Source organism: Chiloscyllium plagiosum, chromosome 12 (assembly GCF_004010195.1).
Source record: "Chiloscyllium plagiosum isolate BGI_BamShark_2017 chromosome 12, ASM401019v2, whole genome shotgun sequence".
In the NCBI taxonomy this organism is placed as follows: Eukaryota; Metazoa; Chordata; class Chondrichthyes; order Orectolobiformes; family Hemiscylliidae; genus Chiloscyllium; species Chiloscyllium plagiosum.
This window is the reverse complement of record NC_057721.1, coordinates 7,466,221-7,476,957: the sequence shown is the minus strand read 5'-3', so window position 1 is coordinate 7,476,957 and position 10,737 is coordinate 7,466,221. Positions and strand designations below refer to the sequence as shown.

Genomic DNA, 10,737 nt, shown 5'->3' with positions numbered 1-10,737 from the left:
AAGAACGCCTCATCTTCTGCCTCGGAACACTTCAACCCCAGGGCATCAATGTGGACTTCAACAGTTTCCTCATTTCCCCTTTCCTCACCTCACCCTAGTTCCAAACTTCCAGCTCAGCACTGTCCCCATGATTTGTCCTACCTGCCTATCTTCTTTTCCACCTATCCACTCCACCCTCCTCCCTGACCCATCACCTTCATCCTCTCCCCCACTCACCTATTGTACTCTATGCTACTTTCTCCCCACCCTCCTCTCATTTATCTCTCCACCCTTCAGGCACTCTGCCTGTATTCCTGGAGGGCTTTTGCCCGAAACTTCGATTTTACTGCTCCTCGGATGCTGCCCGAACTGCTGTGCTTTTCCAGCACCTCTAATCCAGAATCTGGTTTCCAGCATCTGCAGTCATTGTTTTTACCTCGTCCAGTCCATGAGCTGGGCACTTGTCCCTGCACACAAAGCATTTTCGCAGCAGCACTGCAATCCTGGTTATTGGTGTGTCACAAAGTGCAACTCTGAAGTACACAGACATACTGTAAGTGATTTGGAGAAGTACCACATGGGTCCTTAGAGGCTGGCAGATGTTGACACATTGTCGGTGGAAGGGGGAAGTGATTGCACTAGGTGTCCTTCAGCATACCTTGAGACTCCAAAATGGAGATCTGGAGGAGCCAATGAGCTGAAGTCTTTCTGACTTTCATGTTGGGAATTGTAGATGTGTAGCTTCTTGCAGTGAATAAAAGGATGGGAAACTTATTAATAAAACAAGATTTGCAGTTAATGAGGCTGACAATAGCAATAATTCCAGTTAATGGGCATTTGACCATTGCATAGTGAGAATCTCATCTCCATGCCTGGAATTCTGTTCAAAAATGCAATGAGTTTTCCCCGATGTTGGGAAAGGTCCCTCCCAATTTCCCATGCAATTTTCTCAAACTTCTTCCCATAGCCTACATCTTTCGAGGACCAATTAGGTTCCATCCTTCATTATGTTAAAAAATGCTGTTATTCTACAGAAAGTAATCAAATGGTTTATAGTGTGTGATATAAGGAAGTATTTTGGAATTTACATAAAACCATAAGAACTAGGAGCAGGACTAGGCCATCTGGCCCTTCAAGGCTGCTCCGCCCTTCAACAAGATCATGGCTGACCTTTTCACGGCCTCAGCTCCACTTACCTGCACTCTCACTGTAACCCTTAATTCCTTCATTGTTCAAAAAAAACTAAGCTTCAAAAACATTTACTGACTTAGCGTCAACTACGTCACTGGGCAAGGAATTTCATAGATTTACAAAACCGGGGGTGAAGAATTTCCTTCTCAATTCAGTCCTAAATCTGCTCCCTCTAATCGAGGCTAGTTTCACCCGCCAGTGGAAACATCTTCTCTACTTCTATCTTATCTCTTCCCTTCATCATTTAATGTGTTTCTGTAAGATCTTCCCTCATTCTTCTGAATTCCAATGAATATAATCCCAGTCTACTAAGTCTCTCCTCATAAGCCAACCCCTCAACTCCAAAATCAACCGAGTGAACCTCCTCTGCACCCCCTCCAATGCCAGTACATCCTTTCTCAAGTAAGGAGACCAAACCTGCACACAGTACTCCAGGTATGGCCTCACCAGCACCCTGTATAGCTGCAACATAACATCCCTGTTTTTAAACTCAGTCTCTTTAGCAATGAAGGACAAAATTCCATTTGCCTTCCTAATTACTTGTCACACCTGCAGACCAACCCTCTGTGATTCACACACAAGGACACCCAGTTCCATCTGCATAGCAGCATGCTGCAACTTTTTAACCATTCAAATAATAATCCTTTTTACTGTTACCCCTGCCAAAATGGATGACTTCACGTTTACTAACATTGTATACCATCTGCCAGACCTCTGCCCACTCAAAGTATCTATGTTCCTCTGCAAAGTTTCACAGTCCTCTGCACACTTTGCTCTGCCACTTATCTGAGTGTCATCTGCAAACTTTGACACACTACATGTGGTCCCCAACTCCAAATCATCTCTAAAAACTGTGAATTGTGGTCCTAACTGATCCCTGAGGCACACCACTAGTTACTGTTTGCCAGCCAGAATAGCACTTATTTATCCCCACTCTTTGCTTTCTATTAGTCAACCAATTCTCTATCCATGCTAATACTTTACCCATAATGCCATACATCTTTATCTTATGCAGCAGCCTCCTGTGCAGCACCTTGTCAAAGGCCTTTTGGAAATCTAGGTACACCACATCCACTGGGTCCCCGTTGTCCACCTTGCTTGTAATGTCTTCATAGAATTCCAAAAGAATTGTGAAACATGACCTACCTTTCATGAACCCATGCTGAGTCTGCCCAACGGGACAATTTCTATAGAGATGCCTTGCTATTTCTTCCTTGATAATAGACTCAAGCATCTTCCCCATTACAGAGGTTAAGCTAACAGGTCTATAATTCCCCACCTTTTGTCTACCTCCCTTTTTAAACAGTGATGTCACATTTGCTGTTTTCCAATCTGCTGGGACTGCCCCAGAGTCCAGCAAATTTTGGAAAATTACCACCACTGCACTTGCTATTTCTCCCGCCATCTCTTTTAAAGAGTACCCTAGGATGCATTCCATCAGGGCCAGGAGACTTGTCTATCCTTAGTTCCATTAGCTTGCCCAACACTTCCTCTTTGATGATGATAATGATTGTTTCCGGTCCTCACCTACCTTCATCTCTTTGTCAATTACTGGCATGTTATTAGTGTCTTCCACTGTGACCACTGGCACAAAATACCTGTTCAATACCTCGGCCATTTCATCATATCCCATAATTAAATGCCCCTTATCCTCTAAAAGACCAATGTTTACTTCATCCACTCTTTTTTATTTTATATTTTTATAGAAATTTTGCTGTCTTTATGTTCTGTGCTAGCTTTTTTTCTCATGTTCTATCTTACTTTTCTTTATAGCTTTTTTTGTGGCTTTCTGTTGATCTTTAAAGTTTCCCACTATTCTGGCCACTTTATATGCCTTCTCTTTCAATTTGATAGCCTCCCTTATCTCTTTAGACACCCATAGCAGATTACCCCTTTTCTTACAATCCTACCTTTTCACTGGAATATATTTTTGCTGACCAAATTGAAAAATTGCTTTGAACGTTGTGAGAGACGATTTATGCCTTCTCTTTCAATTTGATAGCCTCCCTTATCTCTTTAGACACCCATAGCAGATTACCCCTTTTCTTACAATCCTTCCTTTTCACTGGAATATATTTTTGCTGACCAAATTGAAAAATTGCTTTGAACGTTGTTGGGGAAAAGTTAACATTATTTGCCTGGAAGCCATTTTCCTGATTCGGTTGAGAGTTCCATTTTGTGTCCCCAGCCAGAACTTTGCTGGCTATGCATTCCTTACTCTGAGGTAATGTGAAAGGTTGTCTTTATCTTCCTTCTCAAGATAGTGTCTCCTCCCTTTGCTGAATGATCAGCGCAGGCTGTAGAACCAGTCAAGCTGACATAGACTTTCCAATTAGTCCCCCTTCCTTCTCTGGTTATTGCCTCTTCACAGTCATTCAGCCAATTAGGGATATCTCTGCTTAGTATTAGCTATCTGTGTAACTAGAGCAGGTGGTGATACCATTTGATCTGTCCACTTGTAGAATGCATAATAGTGCTTTAGTTTTGAACTTAATGACTAACCTCTAATTTAGTACCAACTTGTAGGCATGCCAAACTGTGTAATTAACGATCAACTCCTTTCTGTTTTCTCTCTGTAATCCTGTAGTATCCTGATGTACTTCAGAATAACACCGAGCCATAGTTAGGACGGTGAATTCCCCATGATATATCGTGTAATAAACTAATCAGTTTGCAAGGTCAGAGTCTCGAGAGTTTTCTTCAACAAAAGTCCTCCACTGCTCATCAACTGACCCACCATAAAATCTTTGTTTCCAGTCTACTTTAGCCAAGCCCTCCCAGATTCTATTGTAGTCTACCTTATTTAAGCACAGGACCCCGGTAATGGATTTTATCTTCACACTCTCCATCTGTATTCTAAATTCAACCATACTGTGATCACTCCTTCCAAGAGAATCCCTAACTATGAGGTCATTAAATATTCCTGTCTCATTACACAGGACCAGATGGAGGATAGCTTGCTCCCTCGTTGGTTTCATTATATAATGTTCAAGAAAACTATCACTGATACAGTCAACAAACTCCTTCTCAAGGCTACCCTGGCTGAGCTGGTTCAACCAATTGACATGTAGATTAAAATCGCCCATGATAATTGCCATATCATTTTTAAAGGCATTAGTTATTTCTTTGGCTATTGCCCATCACAATGTGATGTTATTATTTGGTGGCTTATAGACTATGCCTATCAGTGACTTTTTCTTCTTAGAATTTCTAATTTCCACCCAAATGGATTCAACCTTATTGTCCATAGAACCTATATCATCTTTCAGCATCACCCTGACATCGTCCTCGAATATCAGAGCTACACCATCTCCCCTTACCTTTCTGTCTGTCCTTCCGAATAGTCTGATACCCCTGGATATTTAACTCCCAGTCGTGACCAGCCTGTAACCATATCTCTGTAATGGCTAATAAATCATATCCATACTAAATCATATTTATAGTAAGTTACATAGGGAAGCATATTTATGTTTATCATGGGGTATGTCAGGAACAATATTTAGGCTTATGGTGGGTTTGGCGAGGAACTATAATAGTGGTTGCATCTCAGAAATTTGAAACTAGGAAGTAATTATTTTCTGTAATACAAGTTTTCAATAACAAAAGTAAAAATTATGTTAGAAATAAAAGAATTGTGAATCCATGGGATGTGCAAACACTTAACATTCAAATTAAATTCAAGTGTTTGAAATTTTTGCATGTAATTCCACTTTCTAACAATTTTACTGGAGGCCTAATCCATAATTTTAAGACAATGTAAACAGTTACTTGATATGGAAGTAAACTGACTGTGATTCCTTGTGCACCAGGCAAAATATAAATTAGAATATTAAATTCAAATTGGTGGAAGCAATCTAAAATAAATAGTTGGAATAAAGAGAGAACAATAAAAGACAAAAAGGAAGACTAAAATATTTTTAAAGAATCTTCAACAAAAACAAAACTGGAAATAATTACGACACCATCCTTATAAAAGTGAATTTTCATTGCCAAGGAGCATATTTACAATAATTAAAATTATCACACAATTAAAAGGGTTACTCACCATATTATCTACTCTTTCCACACTGATGTGTTAAACTAAAGCAAGCAACAAGGAGTTAAGCAGAAATGTACTAACTTCTTGAATTTATTCTCCTGTTTAATTACATGGATAAAAATACTTTACACTGATATTTCCTTTCAGCTTTTTTACTTGATTATGTGCTGCTCTAAGCTAACCTGACTTGCTGCATTTATCAATTTCTTTTGATAGTACAATGCAGTGAACTACCCCATGAATATTCCTGTTCCATTTGCAACCTGCCAACCTGATGCCAATGAAGCCCAGTCCTTACAATGCATCAGACTATGTGGAAGACAGCCAATGCATTATTGAGCAAACAGCCATTTTGCTGTCAGAAGGTAATCCAGTCTGTTCTTGGCCAGTCAACCAATGTAATATTGGACAGGCAGCTACTGTGCCATTGAGTGATCAACTAGTGTACTATCAAACAGTGAGCCCGCATGCTTTTGAGTGGTCACTGAATATGTTATCAGCTACGTATTCCACCAATCACCATTAGTTAAAACTCAATTCTTGGCCTTCATGCTTTAATAAAACCATCATGTCATCAAAACTTTACTTTCATTATGCTCACTGTAAATCAGCAGTTCCCAAACTGTGGGGTGTGACAGCAAATGGGATTGCAGAGTCAGCAGAATGACTGTATACCAGGGAGCTTCCAGTCCTGTCCTTCCTTGTCTCTTGGTCTCTTTCTCCAGTTTGGTATGGAGAATCTTGCTCGATATCCACACCATGAACAAATTCAATGTGCAAGTCTTTGATTTTCTCTTTTCCTATTTTATCCTTATCCCATTAAATCTTTCTAATGGATTCAATCTAACCTTTTATAGCATAATTCCTGGGATTCACTTTCTTCGTTTCAAGATCATTTATACAAGTCATGTTGGCAATTTACTAACCTGAGAGTTTTGGTATTGGAACCTGGTGTGCACTGAAAGTTAGAATGGTGGGTTAACAAACCATTTGATCTGAAAAAAAGAAATAATTGGAGCCTGAGGAGTTGTTCTTACATTTAGATTGGTGATGGAGGATGTGAGGAAGAGGTAAATTAGTGAAATTGTAACCTTTGTAAATATTACTTGATATAGTATGAATCAATTTCATCCCAGAATCAGTTTATTCCAGTTAGTAACAGGAAAATAGAGGTGTGACTCAGCCGTAGACCAGTTCAGTATTTCCCCTCTGATTGCCCAGGATGGCTGAACTGTATGGAATGAGAGAGACTGATTAAATGAACATGCCTGTCTGTAAGTTTGGGGAGGGGAGGATACATGTTGGTCGCTAATAACTTTGTTTTGATGTGGATGTGGAGAAAGAAGGGCCTCACTTAATTTTCGACATTAGGGCGTATGAAGACCTTGGCTGAAACCTTGGGCAGAATTTTGCACTTTCTGGCAAAATCAATGGCGAAAAAGATGGGAAAATACATTATGATAATGAATATAAAAGATTTTCAACTTCAAGAAAAGTTTGTCTGAAATTTGGCTCAAGATTGAAATAGCGACTTTAGAATCTCATTTTGAGTAGCGACTCTTATTTCCATGTAATTTTTTCTCATTAAACTCCATACTGCTGCATTTTCCCCCATTTCCAATTTTCCAGTCCTCCACTGAGAAACCAGATGGAACATTTCCTGACATGTAAATTAGAGCTGGTATCTGGCAGCTGCATCTTTCTGAATGCTTCTCCTGGCTTTCTTCAGAACAATGTCCCTCTTGGTTAATGGCCACCCTCCTCCTTGAACTCTTCCTCCATGCAGATCAGCATCAGTAAATCACCGGCCTCAGCACATCATGCCTGCTCTTGGACAGCACTTCTGCCTTTCAATACTTTACCTCAGACCTTAGGGACACATAAAATTTGCACACTTCTACCAGGGTGCATTGGGCACAGGGCCATGCAGCTACACAGGATGCTGATACTGACACGAACATATGTTATAACTAAGTCGTTTCTTCATGTTTACTCACTTCACTTGTTTGGTTGCTGTCAGACTCTGTTTACTTCACAGTGCTTTCTTGGTGCACACTAACAGGCTGTCAGACTTCGTGATTTGCTTTACCTTTTGGCATGATGTGTGAAGCTGGCAGCTAATAATATTGGAGTTCACTAAACAATCAATCTTCAATCAGATAGAGGGTGGACATGTCACTTTGCTACAGCATGCTATGTCAATGTCAGATCTGTAACCTGCACCAGCAATTTGTGTGGTAAACGCATTACCATTTGCTTGAAACACACAATATGTGAACATCAAAGGAAATCAGCCCTTAATGGGGTCGGGGAGAAACAAGTCATTTAGGGGCTCCACATAATTAGCTTACATGACGAGGGGGGGTGGTCACTGTCATGGTGGTGCTTGTTTCTAAGAGAATCTGGAGATCAGTGTCATTGCAGTTTGGAAATTGGGTCATGGTTCAAGTGAAAGTCTGGGGATTACAGGTAAATCAGATGGGGTGGTACGGAGATATCAATTGAAGGAGTGGGAAATGGTCAGTTAGGGATGTCCTGCCAAACAGGCTTGGGAGTTGACAATGGTCAGTCCTGGGAATTTGAGCTGAGTGTGGTGCTGGAAAAGCAGAGCAGGTCAGGCAGCATCCAAGGAGCAGGAGAATTTCGGGGGGGGGGGAGTGTAAATGAGGAAACTGGTGAAATCCATATTGATCCCGTGTGGTTGCAGGGTCCCAAGGCGGAATATGAGGCATTCGTCCTCCGGGGGATGCTGCCTGACCTGCTGTGCTTTTCCAGCACCACACTCTCGACTTTGATCTCCAGCATCTGCAGTCCTTACTTTCTCCTAGTCCTGGGGATTTGGCTTGTCAGAGGCAGATCATAGAGTCCTGGGCATACCAGACAGCTCAGGACTGGAGGTGGCTTCATTGTACTGGACTACTGAAGGAATGACGACAGTGATAAGCTGCAATCAAGATCATAATGACTGGAGAGGACCAGGAGATCTAAAGGGGAGGCTTCGAACACGCCATGGTGACTATGGCCTCTATATAGGGAGGTGTAGGTGCAAAAACGACAACCCTCTGGTTTACCACTGATCATTGACACATTCTATGTTTTTTTTCCACTTTGATGTTATCCTTAACGTTTTTAGTGAACAAAAGTTGGCTTATACTTCTTCCTCACTGGAATATATATTTACTGTGAGCCATGAACTACTTTCCTGAATGTCTGCCAATGTTCCTCAACCACCTTTTTTACTAAACTCCGTTCCCAGTTCACTTCAGCTAGCCCTGCCTGGATTTGTTTGTAATGAACCTTATTTCAATTTAGCACAGTTGTTTCTGCCTAAGGTTTTGCACCCTGAAACTGAACTTTAAATTCTACCATGTATGGTCACTGTTTTCTTGAGGATCTTTTACTCTGAGATCATTATTAAACTTGCCTTGTTGCACATTACTGGGTTAAAAAAAATTCCTTGTTGTACCCAAGGAAACCATCCCAAAAACACTGAATTTTTCCTTGTGGTTCCCTTTACCTATTTGATTTTTCCAATTTGCATGAAGATTAATGTTACCCACAATTACTGTACTGCCTTTGTGACAATCCCTCATTACCTTCCGATTTATTCTCCTTTCCACTGCACGGTTATTAGATTAGATTAGATTACTTACAGTGTGGAAACAGGCCCTTCGGCCCAACAGGTCCACACCGACCCACCGAAATACAACCCACCCACACCCATTCCCCCACATTTACCCCTTTGCCTAACACTACAGGCAATTCATCTAACCTGCACATTTTTGGACTGTGGGAGGAAGCCGGAGCACCCGGAGGGGAGAATGTGCAAACTCCACACAGTCAGTCGCCTGAGGTGGGAATTGAACCCAGGTCTCTGGCGCTGAGAGGCAGCAGTGCTAACCACTGTGCCACCCACTAATTGTCTATGGTCTATTCCTAGCAGTGCCTTCTTCACCTTGTTATTTTTTTACCTGCACCCATACGTATTCTACATCTCCTGATCGAAGAGCATTTCTTGCAACTGTATTTATTCAATCTGCTTTTCCAATATTTAATTGGAAGATATTTCTTCTCATCTAGTACTAATGTCAAATGAGCAGTATAATAGTTTAGTAACAATGCGGGAATTAAAATAAGTGGTTAGTACAATTAGTCCAAGGTACTTTTGAGAGTTATAAGTGTATATAGTAATTCATGCTGAAAAAGCAAGAAGTGGAATTTACTGTCACTTCAAATTTGTAGAAGTTAGTGTGTTGCAACCTGGTCATGGTATACTTTTCACTTGTACTTAGAATAGAATAGAACAGCCTTTATTAGATTAGATTAGATTCCCTACAGTGTGGAAACAGGCCCTTTGGCCCAACCAGTCCACACCAAACCTCCGAAGAACAATCCACCCAGACCCATTTCCCTCTGACTAACGCACCTAACACTATGGGCAATTTAGCATGGCCAATTCACCTAAAAAAGCTGCACATTGTTTTGATTGTGGGAGGAAACCGGAGCACCTGGTGGAAACCCACGCCGACACGGGGAGAATGTGCAAACTCCACACAGACAGTCACCCGAGGCTGGAATCAAACCTGGAACCCAAGGAAATTGATCGGGCATTTTTTGCACATGCTCGTCATGTGCACTTAATGAGTTCAGTGAAAAGTTTATAATGTCACCTCGGCGCCACCTTAGGTATGGACTAACTAGGTACAGATACTTGAAGAGTTGCTACAGAGTAAAAAAAAAGGTAAGCATGGGAATAGAATTTAAAATGTCCAGAATGTTAATAAAAACTGACTATAGAGTACATAAGTTCAATAAGATCTAACCCTTTTCCAACATGAGTCTGTGCCCTCCGGCTTCAGAACAAAAGGCCTCCATGCTCTGGCTTCTGTCCATTACTTCCTCTGCTGCCACTTCAGGACCTGGTTGGCACTTGCTGTGATCGTGGTTCGAGGCTTGGCCCACGCACTCTGCTGCCATTACTTTTGGGACTCAGCCTGTGCTCGCTCTGCTGCCGTCGATCCGGGACCCGGCCGGTGCTCGCTCTGCACTGCAAAGAGGAGGAAAAAAAGAAAAGGAACTGGCGAGCAGAACAGCTCCAACTACAGTGTCTTACTCTGCCACCATTTTGGAGACATGACTTAGATAACAATCATACAGGAGTGTTCCCTCCCAATTGGAGAACACGTCAGCGGTCTGGGACATTCAACCTCGGATCTTCGGGTGACTGTCCTCCAAGATGGACTTCAGGACAGGCAACAATACAAAGTGGTCGAAGAGATGCTGAGATGTTTGGTACTCATGGGGATGGCCTCAACTAGGACCTTGGGTTCATGTCACACTACAGGTGACCCCACTGCACTACACACACTCCTAAACACAAACACACACTCCTACAGACCCATACGCTCATGCAGACCCTCTCTTATACGCTCACACAAACATTGCCACACACATCCTCTCACAGACTTATACCCCTTCTACGCTCACACACTTATATGTTTGTGGGGTGAATTTGTACTTGCAGAATT

At 41.6% G+C, this 10,737-nt stretch overlaps 1 protein-coding gene across 1 annotated transcript in view; it reads right to left on the bottom strand.

Annotated features, from left to right (window-relative positions):
- LOC122554946 (cysteinyl leukotriene receptor 1-like) overlaps positions 1-10,403 on the bottom strand; it is a 74,769-nt gene extending 64,366 nt beyond the window's left edge. The window contains exon 1 of the mRNA XM_043700398.1: positions 10,033-10,403. The gene's annotated coding sequence lies outside the window, so the exon portion shown is untranslated. The remainder of the gene's footprint in view (positions 1-10,032) is intronic.
- Between the last annotated feature and the right edge of the window lie 334 nt (positions 10,404-10,737).